General features: G+C 45.3%; 1 protein-coding gene across 5 annotated transcripts in view; it reads right to left on the bottom strand.

Moving 5' to 3' along the window:
• The window catches only part of SEMA6D (semaphorin 6D), a 70,727-nt gene extending 67,151 nt beyond the window's left edge, over nucleotides 1-3,576 (bottom strand). For 4 of the 5 annotated variants that reach the window (XM_083183922.1, XM_083183926.1, XM_083183925.1 and 1 more), the window contains exon 1: nucleotides 2,784-3,065. The gene's annotated coding sequence lies outside the window, so the exon portion shown is untranslated. Of the gene's footprint in view, nucleotides 1-2,783; nucleotides 3,066-3,334 lie in introns of those variants that run through there. The other variant, XM_083183923.1, reaches the window with a different exon arrangement.
• Nucleotides 3,577-12,810: the final 9,234 nt, after the last annotated feature.

Raw genomic sequence — 12,810 nt, 5'->3', positions numbered from 1 at the left:
GGCCAAGAACAGAATGATGGATGATCTACACAATGTGCTCAAGTTGAAGAACAATGGCAGAAGTTCAGTTTGCTGCTGTTAAAATGCTAATATGGGTTGGTAAACAAAAGAGCAATGAAAAAAAAAGTTGGGATGAAGAGACACACCTCATGTTACGTGTGTACACGAGCCATTTGGTGACTGCTCATACTTACACATTCGCTTGTTGGATGTCAGACTATTTACTAGTCTTCCTGTTTGAATAAACTAAATCAACTTATTTTTAGCTGTGCTGAGCCTTGTGCCTGTGACACTTAATATAAACCGTGACATGCCCCCCGCAGCTTCTGGAATTGACATTGGACCGTTAAAATATGATTTTCCTTCAACATTTCTCGGTAACAAGAAAAAAAAAAAAAAAGCCTGAATACAATTTATTCTGAAGCTGAAATTGGCAGCGATTCTCCAAGCTAGTAAGAACTTAATTTAATGGCTTACACGGATTTCTGACTGTAACCGTAATGGCTTATCTAATGTATGAAAACAGATCATATCTCCTAACAGACGTGAGCAAAGCATTCACAGTTTTAATTACACACACACTTTACTATTGCACGAGAACACATTTATGCAGCCATGGGTAAGTAATACCCTTCCCATGCCGTGATTAAGCACCCTTTGTTTTCTCTGTATTTCAAGCCTAGTTAAGTGGGAGTAGGTAACTTTGGTACTACTGTAGATGTATTCAGTCCCAATACATAGGACAGGGTTGTTGTTTTTTATGCCTTTCTTAGGAGACAGATAAAAACAGAACATATCTATTATGGAAATAACGGCATCAGCTGATGTGGATGATAACAGTGCTGTACATGACTACACTGTACACTCTCTGCGGTATCAAGCCATGACCTCACTAATAACCCTAATTTATTCAATGATAATTAGATTCACTGGCTGTCTTCCAAACACTAGATCCTTACTATCTATAGGGCTCTTATTTGCAAAAAAACGCCTGAAGCAATCACTACTATTCACATATCATTTGCCAATACAAGCAGCAACATGTAACACAGCAGTCAGAAAGATTAGCCTAGCTCAGACCTGGTGTGCGCACATCTGGTCAGCTACCTGTTACTTAATTACAGCTCCCAGTGGCTGGCTGAAGATGTTGAGAGTTGTAACTCCGAATCAGCTCAATCCTACGTTCTATAACTGATAATGGAACAAAAACAAATGCACGAATCAAACTGCGCGATTGAATCTATGTTAGACAGGGTAATAAACGTATTTATTTATTTTCCTTCTCCACTTTCTAACTACATATAATTCACTTTACGTCCACTGTACGTAGGTTGACAAATGCAACAATGCCTTCAAAATTGTTCTCCTTTCTTTAAGCTGGTATAATTAGATGCTTGGAGTATGCAATTAGATATGAATGACAGGACACATTCATCTTTCCTCGGATTTCTTTACACAAGGTAAATGTTTACAGGTACTGTGTCATCAACCAATTTGGCTTGCAGGATGTTGTTCAGGTGTATATGTACATTAACCACATGAATGCTTAGCCCCAGGCAAGTGTAGCTCCAAGAAAATAGCATTCTGATTATTACCTTACAGAAGCAGCACTCCACTCTCAGCACTATACATAACTTACAGAGCATCACATTATATATATAAGAAGGAATATACTGAACAGGCACCGTGCTACCTCCCAACACAAAAAGAATTTCCAATGCAGCTAAAAAAAATGCAGTTTCTAAATACAAAACGCTCTTACATGTCAAAATGCTGAAAATTACTATGCTAAACTCTCACATATCTTATTTCATGTAAACTGCATTAATAACTATGAATGTCAACCACACACATATATATATATATATATATATATATATATATATATATAAAGAAATATATATACACACACACACACATACACATACACACACAGGTAAGGTGTAAACAAAAGCAGCTGATAAGAACATCTAGATGGCATATAGTTAGTCCCAGAATGCCCTGGCAAGGTGTGATGGGGCTTGTAGTTCCACAAGACATGACAAACCCACGATAGCCCAAGTCGCTTACAGTGCACCATGACACTTGCAGCTCCGAGGTGTGGCATCAGTAGGTGGTGCACTGCACTAACAATCCAGTATCTCTAGCACACCACAATGTACACACAGCCAGTGACCTCTCAGTCTTTATAAATAAGAATAAAAACCCGCACTAGCAGTCCAGGAATCCGCCATATCCATTGCAAAAGGTGCTCAGACAACAACAACAAATTGGAAGAAAAAAAAAAAGTTGCTCCTCTTTTGTAGGTGTAGAAGGAGAGCAGCCAGCTGCCCGGGCGTCCTGCTCCATCCCTGCAAGGAGATAGCCCGGACTCACTAGCCTCCTATTTGTTTCTATGCATCATTGATGTGTGCGATGTAATGCAGCTCTCTCCGCACCCGGGGCACTGAGGAGGACCGGGCACATCATGCCAGCGCAGCCTCTCCAACACTATAACAATGAGACATCGCATACAAAGTTCCAGCACAGAAATAACACTGCCATCGGTATACTACACCACAGGGATAGCAGCAGCAGCAGGCACTATGGCAATGCACAATGCATCTCCATCCTGCTGCCTTCCCTACATAACAACACATGTATCATGCCAAGGACCAGGAGCTATTGCTGTGCCAGCGCTGGCTGGTAACATACTACACATACAGTGCATGTACACAGCTACTGTAGCACATACAGTACATGTACACAGCTAGCACATACAGTACAAGATCAGGGCAACTTACCTACAGGGAACTGTTCTCCCAGGAGCTACTTTCCCATCCCCAAACACACGCCACAAATCCTGGTATCCATCTAAGTTTGCAATGCAGCCTCCTTGCTACTAGTCCACAGAGGCAATGCTCCCATCCGCAAATCCAAGGGGCTTTACCAGGCTGTGCCCATGGTGCCAATGTCCTGCACAACCCAGCAGCAGCGTCCCAGGCCCGGCGGTGTATACTCAGCTCTCTGATCTTCAAAGCTCTTAGCTCCAGCTTGATGAAATGGCAGAGAGAGAGTGAGTGCTGGACTGCCCTAACCCCCCTGCTCACACCCCTCCTCCTCCTCCCCCTGCCCACTCCCTTCCCCCCCCAACACAGCTCAGTACACACAGCTCCCACTACAACTTCACCGGGGGATGGGGGCTATTCCTGAGCAGCGCTGCCCCCTCCCCTGGGCACACAGAGGACACTTGCCTGGAGAAACTTTGCCACCGAGAAGTGAGCCTGGCTGCTGGGTGGCAGCGCCCTGCCCTGTGATAATGGCACGCAGCCTGGGCACTGATGAGCCCGCTTACCTCATTGGGAGCTGGGGACGCTGTGCCCTCTCATACAGTCCCTGTCTCCAGCAGCAGCGGCGGGGCACGCCAGGAGACAGCGCACCGAAAACAGGCACTGGGTGTAATACGATCCATCCCCAGTCAGTGCATCCAGAGATCAGTACTAGGCTGCTTACCAATAAGCCAGTTCCAGCCCAGGGAGCCTCCCCCAGCTTTCTCACTGCTGCTGCTGCACCGTATATGCAGATCTGAGCTGCTCCCCTAGGTCCCTCTGTCTGTCTGTGTGTCTATTGCTAATACTGGAACTCTTCTTGTGACCCCTGTGTGGCCCCTCAGCCCCCTTCCCCCCAGCTACCCTCCCCAGCCATACTGTGCTGACAGCCATCCCTCCTCTCCCCCCATTATCCCCATCTTATTTCAGACACATCATCTCCAGTCACCGGCTCAGCAAAGTTCAATCTTAGTTTTCTTTGGCAGGGAGACGTGGTACTGAGCAGCAGAGAAAGCCATCAGCCATATGCACAGAAACCCTGCTCTTATTCTATTTTATTTCTTCTGTTTTCTTGCACTTAAATTATTGGCATGGAATTGTCATTTTAGGTTTTAGAACTATACAATGTAATTGGCAGAGCTAATGAAGAACTGTGATTTACTGACATCTGCACATGGAATTGTATAAGGCAGACAGTTGCATGCAATAGCTGACGTTATTATACAAATAATTGCTGATAAATCACTTTCTGGTGAGACTATTAGGGGTAAATTTACTGAGATGGGAGTTATATTGAATATGGGGTGTTGCCCATAGCAACCAGTCGGAATATAAATATTAATGTTAAAATATTAAAATTATGTTCTAGAAGGTGCTAAATAAATAAGTAGAATCTCATTGGTGCTAGTCTACTGCACATGCACAGGTCTCCAGGAACATGGCGCATACAACGCACTCCTGAGGAAGCCTCTATTGTTCATCTATGAATCAGAATCAGCTTTATTGGCCAGGTATTCTTGCGTTTACTAGGAATTTGGTTTGGATTGCTGTGCAACAGCCAGTTAGGTACAGTTAAGCAGTGACCATACAGATATACATACACATACAGGTATAGGATAGATGTCCCCTTGGGCTTATAGACGCAGGGAATATATATCCGCTGAGCTGCGTGGTGCCACTGGTCGTTGCAGCAGCAAGGTGGGTAACAATATAGTCAGAGACAGTACAGTTATCACACAGGGAACACATACCCGACGAGCTGCACAGCACCTAGGCAGCCATCAGCGGCGCCACTGGTCACCGCAACAGCCAGGTAGGTAACAGATAAGCAGAGACAATACAGATATACATTGCTGTGCAGTGCACAAGACAGGGAAGACATGGAGTTACATATGGCTGCGTGCACAGTTCCCAGGCAGCCATTTGCGGCGCCATCTTGCTCATGCTGCTCACAGCAGAAGGAGGGCTCAACAGGCCATTTTCCCTGGAGGGAGAGCCAAGCGTGGGGAAATCACTGGAAAATGTCCAATGTGGCCATTTTCTCAGTGATTTTAGCCACTGCCAGACTGATGGAGAGGTGACTATAATTAAATGGGTGCAAATTGTGTGGTGTTTGGGCCCCCCTAGACCCAGGGGCCCATGTGCACTGCACACTTTGCACTCATAATAAACATGCCAGTGCCTAGAGTATCAGCATTTTTTTCAAAGCACCCTAGGCCAACAGTTTCTTATTCAGTAATTTAGAGAAAAATCTTAAATTAAGTAAACGGTCACCCTTAGGGTCAGTTATGTGACAAGGGACAATATTTGTTTCTGTGTATCCACAAAGTTTATGATTGGCAGCCACAAGCACTGGTTATGTCTATTTTATTCTCCATAAATAAGTTGAATTGGTCCTGGACCACCAATCCAGGGCACACCTGCAAGTGTCCGGAGGCACACCTTTGGGAACTACACAACTACACTATTAGTAAATTGGGATGCTGTAATTTTGCTTGTATTCTAAAGTTGTGGACACTCAGGTCAATTCAATTGTGCTGCACAGTATATTTCTACATTTGATTCCAATGCTGCTTGGGCCGTGCATCAGGATCAAATCTGTATCGGGTGCTACATAGCACGGTGCAATATGCACTCTGTGCTATGCGATTTTGACTATATAGTCAAAATCGCTAGTGCAAATTGTACTGTGTGTCCACAGCTTCAATGTGATGGTTTCCAGATCATAATTTACAATGGAGATAGCACATGCCCTCCAAATAATAGGGTTTATTTAATAATAAATCTTTACAGTTAATATTTTTTCACGTTTAAGCATGGTAGATGCAAGAAAGACAGTGGCAAAATGATACAGACATGATTTTGCCAGGGCCGGCGCCACCACTAGGCAGGTCTAGGCATTTGCCTAGGGCGCCGGCCACTGGAGGGCAGCAGTTCGCCCCTCGCCCCCCCGTGCAAAGGGGGTCCATGCCGGCTTCTGACAGAAGCCTGCAGTGGTGTCCTTGCCGTGCGGGTACCTCCTGCGGCGCTGAGTATAAAGCTTAAGCTGGCGGCGGTGGGGGGGGGGGTCCCTTCAGTGAATAAGAAATAACTAGCGCTATGCGGCGGCGTGGGAAGCGCTTCTGTTTGAAAACACTGGCCGCACGGCGCATGCTGATTGGCTGAATCTCAGCCAATCAGCGTGCACCGTGCGGCCAGTGTTTTCAAAACAGAAGCACTTCCCGCTCCGCCGCACAGCGCTAGTTATTTCTTATTCACTGAAGGGACCCCCCCACCGCCGCCAGCTTTATACTCAGCGCCGCAGGAGGTACCCGCGCGGCAAGGACACCACTGCAGGGCTGGCTCCTGTCAGACGCCAGCCTGGACCCCCCTGCCCGCTCCCCAGATGGCGCAACAGGTACCCCGGCACCGGGGCGCCCCTACCCCCATAGGCGTGCGCACAGGGGGTGCCGGGGGTGCACAGGGACCTCCTAATTACGGGCACCCCCCGCACGATTACAGCCAGGCAGAGCCAGCTCTGCTTGCCTGAGTTGAGATCAGGAGCAGCCAGCAGTGCAGAGCGCATAGGTAGTCACCCTTCCTCCCACGATCCTAGCCGAGGCAGCATTCATCTGGCACTGCAGTCGGGGCTTCCCTGAGGCCGGGCCCGCCCCCACACTCAGCTCCGTGTTACACAGACCAGCAGCTCTTCCTGCCTCTCCGCCTCCCTCCCTCACCACATGGCTGGTTCCCTGCAAGTCCCTGACATGAGCCCTCAGCCAGGTGAGTGCTGTGTGCACTGAGGAAATGGGGGCTGGTGTATCATGTGTGTGTACTGCGTGTAATATGGGGCAGCTATGTATAATTGAATATGTTGTGTGCAATGTGCTGCATGTATTAGCTGTGTGTAATGTATTATGGTGTAATATGGGGGAGGGGGTGCTGTGTATATGTAAATACGTGTAATATGGGGGGGAATCTGCATGTAATATACTATAGTGTTTTGTACAATGTGCTGTGTGTACTGTGCAGGGTGTAATATGGGGGAGGGGGTGCTGTATATATGGTAATATGGGGGGGGGGAATCTGCATGTAAAATACTATAGTGTTTTGTATAGTGTTTTGTGCAATGTGCTGTGTGTACTGTACAGGGTGTAATATGGGGGAGGGGGTGCTGTGTATATGTAAATATGTGTAATATGGGGGAATCTGCATGTAATATACTATAGTGTTTTGTACAATGTGCTGTGTGTACTGTGCAGGGTGTAATATGGGGGAGGGGGTGCTGTGTATATGGTAATATGGGGGAATCTGCATGTAATATACTATAGTGTTTTGTGCAATGTGCTTTATGTACTGTACAGGGTGTAATATGGGGGAGGGGGTGCTGTGCATATGGTAATATGGGGGAATCTGCATGTAATATACTATAGTGTTTTGTGCAATGTGCTTTGTACAGGGTGAATATGGGGGAGGGGGGTGCTGTGTATATGTAATGGGTGTAATATGGGGGGAAGCTGCATGTGATATATTATGGTGTTTTGTAGAGTGTTATATATTATATGTGTACAGGGTGTAATATGGGAGGGGGGTGCTGTGTATAATGTACTATGATGTGTGGCTGAGTACCCTGGTGGCCTGCAAATTGAAGCGCAGCTCCAGAAATACCCTAAGCCGCCTCCTTTCACAATCCGGACTGTGCATGCACAAAAAGAAGGCTGGTAGTACTGTGGAAAGGGACACAGCATGTGGCCCCAGCCCAAGCACCATGTCTGTCAACATGTAGCTTAGATATCAGTGTGTGTAGCCAGTACTGCACTTTGTACTTTACTTTTTACCTGCCACTGCAGGGCACACCCCTGAGTGACAGTAGACACGCCCATGGGTGGAGATAGACACACCCTTTGGGTAAAATGTGGTACTCCCCCCCTCAACGGCACTCCATACGATGCCTTACAGTGTGATCTATAATCTCCCTGAAACTACTTTTCAAACGTAGGCAAGTATGAGGAAGGGTTCAGAGCAGTGGCGGGCAGGGCAGGGGGCCAGACTGTCAGCTGCCCCGCAGGCTGGTAAATTTGGGGCCGCAACTCCCCCTGCACCCTCTATAGTCTGCCTCCAATGGACGGAGATCTCCTTTCACCCCTGGCTGCCGCTTGTTCAGAGAATTAACAAATCTGGCAGAAGGGGGTTGCTGGGCATGCCCTCTCACAGCAGCTCAGTGCAGAGCCAGACAAGCTCTTCCCCTACTAAAGAGCAGCAGAGGCACGAACTCCAATGTAAGATTTTAAAAAGTATTTTTTATATATACTGTATAGGCAGTTTGTCAAATGTCGAGATTTTAAAGGTTTGTAAACAAAACATGTGTGTTTATATGGGATATATATGACAAACGTGTGGCACCCAGCATACTGTCACAAATGAATCAAATCACAACATGCTGCTTATAGATATGCATGTCTACACGCAGCAAGTTGTGCTTTGATTCATTAGTGACAGTCCGCTGAGTACCATAAGTTTGTGTTTCTGTATACAATATATGGTGTACGCTGCAGCAATTACAGTGAAGAGAGTGTGTTGACTTATCAATGTGTGTGTGTGTGATCTATAGATAGATATCACACACACACACACATACATACTGTACCTGTATGTTTATATGTAAGGGCTGAGACACCCACTTGCATTGACTACAGGAGCTGAAGTACTAATTGGTGCATCTATAGACACAATTTCAGCTGACCAATTGAAACTTGCACCAGCCCCAGAATCTGTCTAAATATGGCCTCCTGTGTGAGCCCCATGGTGCATGGCATTTTGTGTGATGGGCATTACTATGTGTGGCGTTATGTGTAATGGACATTACAGTGTAAATTTTTGCAGTGCGCCTTCGCCGCGCACTGTCTCTGTTTCCGGTATGTGTGTGGGGGTAATGATTTCAGTGTGAAGTGCTTATACATAAATAAGTCCCCTTCTATTTAGTTTGCATTAATGGCCAATAGGCAGCGATGGACACATCCAGTAGGCGGTGATGGACACGCCCCTTCAATGGTGCACCCCCAAAGAAAATGGGCTGCGCACGCCTATGCCTACCCCGACTCGCCTGGGGCGCTCTGGTGCCTTGCTCCGGCCCTGGATTTTGCACTCTCTATGGGGTAGATTTAATAAGCTTGGTGAAGTGATAAAGTGTCTGGTTTTTATCACGGGCCAATCAGCTCCTACCTGTTGTTTTTCAAACCAATCCTGTAACTTCACAGTTAGTAGCTGATTGGCCGGTGATAAAAAACAGACACTTTATCACTTCACTGAGCTTAATAAATCTGCTCCTAAATGAGAAAAAAAAAGAAAAAGTTAGATATAGCAGGGTATAAGAAAAGTCTAATATTTTCTTTTTTTTAGGTTGAAATAAATAATGTATAAATCTGCGGAAGCATTTACTACTATGGCAACCACAGCCGCATTACAGATTATCAATGGTGCAAAAAAAAAAAAAAAACCTTGAATTTCCCCCTTGAAAATCACTGTGTGTTTGGAATTGGATTGCAAATGTAAATCTATATGCAAGTTTGATGTGAGAATGGATTGCAGTGCATGCCATACATTACCAGATTGGGTGGTTGGAGGACAATTAGTCTGGTGTATGAATAGTTTCATATAATTCTAGGGAAGGCATGATATTGCTCTGTTACAAGGTATGAGCAGGAATGTGTCTAATGCAGTACTTTGGGTGGGACATAATGTGCCTCCAGTGATGTAAATGTAGCCATGCCTATGGGGCACATGGTAAGAAAAAGTTGCAAAAGCCTAAGCAAAATAACTTGACAGCCAGTTTTGTCAAATGACTGTTTCTCAAAGCTTCTCAATGCAAATGTATATAATGCCTTTGGAAAAAGAGCACTGTGTAAATAAAATTATTATTATGATAAAGTTTACAGTATACTAATGTAAAATAATATCCATTTGTACCTCAGTTCAGTCAATTTCCATAATGATTGATAGACAAAGTAGATGTGGGCTGTATACGTTATACAAAATCTTTAAATTCAGTCATGATAATGCAGTTATGCCGGAAGGACCCTGCCAACAGTTTTATACACAAGCCAACAATCCATTCGTCATTTGCAATTGAATGGAGCAAGCATCCAGGTATTTGTATCTCTGAGCTGTAATGTGATTGGTATGTTTTTGTAAACACGAATGTAAAGAAAAGTATTTTCAATTACCTTAGGCTACATATTCAGGTGGTGTCTCCAGGGCCCTTATTCTGATTGAGTCGGACCGCTGTGTGTGCGTTCGGACAGCCAATGTTTGGTGTTTGGGCATGTGCAGAGGCGTTTCTGCGCATGTGTGAACACCTTGCGCGTCCGGAAACGGTGTAAATTCCGTGCAGAAAATAATCAGTCGGACCCATCCAGCAGGGGGTGTGGAGGGGCATTAAAGGCTGTTTTGGCTCATTACCATATGCGTACGCCGCACGTTTCATGGGCGTTCTCACGAAAACGCCAGGCGTACGTATGGTAATGCGGCCATGACGCACGTGTGGGGAGCGGACAGCTGACATAGCCGGATGTCAGCTGCCCGCCCATATCCCTGCTTTCATAAGGAAAAATGTCTGAGTGGTCTGGAGCACTCTGTGCTGGCTGACTGCTCGGTCCATCATTCGATGGTCGGCGACCATCGGAGGATGGGGGAGGTTCCCACAGATGGAGGAGGTGTTCACATGAAACATCCACTCGCGGTCCGTTCGCTCGGCATCTTACCGCATTCAGAGCGATCCGTACAGTAGGTGGGGTTAAGAACACTTGGTTCCTGTCTGAAATACGCATCCGTCCGAATCAACTAGAATAAGGGCCCATGTGCAGTTCTCCAAAAAATAAACAAAACAGGAAAATTATAGTATGTCGGCACACATATAATATATAAAATATAATAGCGTAATACTGTGAAAAAATGAGTAACACCAACCGTGCACACACAGGAAACGGATTATACTATACAGTCCCTCCAAATAATGTGTAGGTAGAAAATAGGGGGATTGAATGAAATGTTTATGCAATGTCCTGTATTACTAAGCTCATAAAGGTATCTTTACTTATTGTTTGCAGTATTACACTTCTTTTATTTCATGGCTGACATTATGAAAATATTTTCAGAGGATCAACACCAGCTGGACTTCATATCACACTATTTATAGCAAGGGACATTCGTATTGTTATACTCTTAAGGTAAAAATATCATCCATAAATATTCAATCTGAGACTCGCCTATGCAGATCAACTTTGTTAGTCTGCATTGCTGAGAATGGATTGCCGTTTCGGTGGCCATTTTCAACTATCGTCTGAAATTTTTGCTGATGTACAGTATGGACTTCCAGACTGTCAGTATCTGTTATGACAGTAGGAATAATTGACCTGACATTGAATGTAAATTCGACCTATTCTTGTTGGAAATGGACGATATTTCCGCCTGGCGGAGATATCGGCCTGGATTGAATACCCCCACTTAGTCTGTGAGAATGACTTGGCTATTATGCTGCATATGAGAAAACATGAAAAAAAAAAAGTCTTTTTTTAGACAGTGTTCAGCTTTAGATATCATACACATTCAATTAATACTGATGTCTGAATTACAATTTATGGGGCCTTAAGGCAAGAAATTTGTAGCAGCCCATACTTGTTTACTGCCCTGGTGTTTCTGGGAGATACTGTAATTCGTGGAACTAGACAACCCACCCACATGATTCACTGTGAATTGCCTAATCATGGCTCTCAGTACATAATGCCTGCCTCTCCCATCCAAACCTCCTGCTCCCTGGATCTCATTGGGGCCAGATACAAAAAGCCCTTAAAACTTAATTGTCAAAATGATGCCCTCACGAGCATAGGTTTTTTTCAAAATGGCGCAAGAACACCATGTTCTGTGTCCCAAGATATGGAAGGATGCGGGGCCTGATCAGAGTTTCATGCAGTTGCGTTTTCATTCTTAGTGGACTAATGACTTAGCTGCCATCTTGTGCACAGTCACTAACTGCCGGCATCTTACCATCGCATACATACAAAAGTAGGAACATCGGATGCAAATCGGGCGCAACATTGGTCCTCTGTTCATCCCAATGCTGTCTAAGAATGAGTCAATAAAAAAAAACTACAGTTTGGGCTGCGGGTGGGTGTTATAGCATTTCAATGATTCTCTCTCTCCCCTCCCCCATTAGGCAGAGCTAATGCTAGTAGTAGGGTTTTTGGAACCCCCTGCCTACTGTAATGCTTTTCTGGTAGAATTACTGTGCAGTACCAAAGTGGAGGTTGAACTAGCTTCATCCCCCCACCACTTCAAACCCTGCATAAAAGCCTGGTACATATAATACAATATATACAATACATTTAAAAATCCACATCCGCTATATCGCTGGTATTATGTGACTGCAGTAGGTTGAAATTTTGCCTAGAGTGCTGAGAAGCCTTACACCCCCATGTGCCACTCCATCTCTCACATGTCACTTACTCCAGCCCCCATGTGTTTCACTTCAACACAATTTAACCTTCTTTGGCTTTTGCCCGCAGCACTGCTCCCCTTGTCTGTGTGGCTCCTCTAGTCTGCAGGCTGCTGCCCTCCAACGATGCCTTTACATCATGCACATGACACCTTCATGCCTGCCACTGGGGTTTTCTGTTACATGCATACGCCGCCAGTTCTCTTGTATCTCCTTACCATCGGGTCTGTGGATGGGCAGTCCCGGAACACCGTTCCTGATGATATTATTTTACGAAAGACCTTCAGATTATGAACTGCGTTCCAGCCAGTATAGCCCTGCTCCTCACCAACCAGTGCTCATGAACTATTCCTCACCTGTCTGTACCCAAGTCATAGAATTTGACTTTGACAGATAAAAACCACTAGCCCCATCTAGTCTGCCCTTAATGTTCTTCCTGAACTGCTTGTACCCTGTATGCCCATTCCTCAATTGCTGTGCCCTGCATGCCAAGTCATAACTGCTTGTGCCTGACATGCCCATACTTCAATACCT

This window comes from Crinia signifera, chromosome 4 (genome assembly GCF_055691185.1).
Source record: "Crinia signifera chromosome 4, ASM5569118v1, whole genome shotgun sequence".
Classification (NCBI taxonomy): domain Eukaryota; kingdom Metazoa; phylum Chordata; class Amphibia; order Anura; family Myobatrachidae; genus Crinia; species Crinia signifera.
This window is presented reverse-complemented; position numbering and strand designations above follow the sequence as displayed.